This window comes from Sinocyclocheilus anshuiensis, unplaced genomic scaffold, assembly GCF_001515605.1.
Source record: "Sinocyclocheilus anshuiensis isolate Anshui unplaced genomic scaffold, SAMN03320099.WGS_v1.1 scaffold702, whole genome shotgun sequence".
NCBI classification, from domain to species: Eukaryota; Metazoa; Chordata; class Actinopteri; order Cypriniformes; family Cyprinidae; genus Sinocyclocheilus; species Sinocyclocheilus anshuiensis.
The window spans coordinates 2,611,147-2,611,416 of NW_015548184.1; the positions used below are offsets into that span (position 1 = coordinate 2,611,147).

Below are 270 nucleotides of genomic sequence, written 5' to 3' on the forward strand. Positions count from 1 at the left end.
ATATATACATACACACACACACACACACACACACACGATGGACGGTAACAAAGTAAATTTACTTGATTACTTAAGTACACATTTTAAGTATTTGTACTTTATTTGAGTATTATTTTTTCTGGAAACTTGTGACTTTAACTTCACTACATTTGGAAGACAAATATTGCACTTTTCACTCCAGTACATTTCTATCAAGGTCCTCAAAGTAGAAAGTCGTTATTATGTAGCAGCTTTGAAAGTTAGTGGGTGACTTTTTTTTTTTTTTTAAAC

General features: G+C 30.7%; 1 protein-coding gene across 1 annotated transcript in view; it reads right to left on the bottom strand.

Annotated features, from left to right (window-relative positions):
* The window catches only part of LOC107704843 (serine incorporator 1-like), a 9,041-nt gene that overhangs the window by 6,812 nt on the left and 1,959 nt on the right, over nt 1-270 (bottom strand). The window lies entirely within an intron of this gene.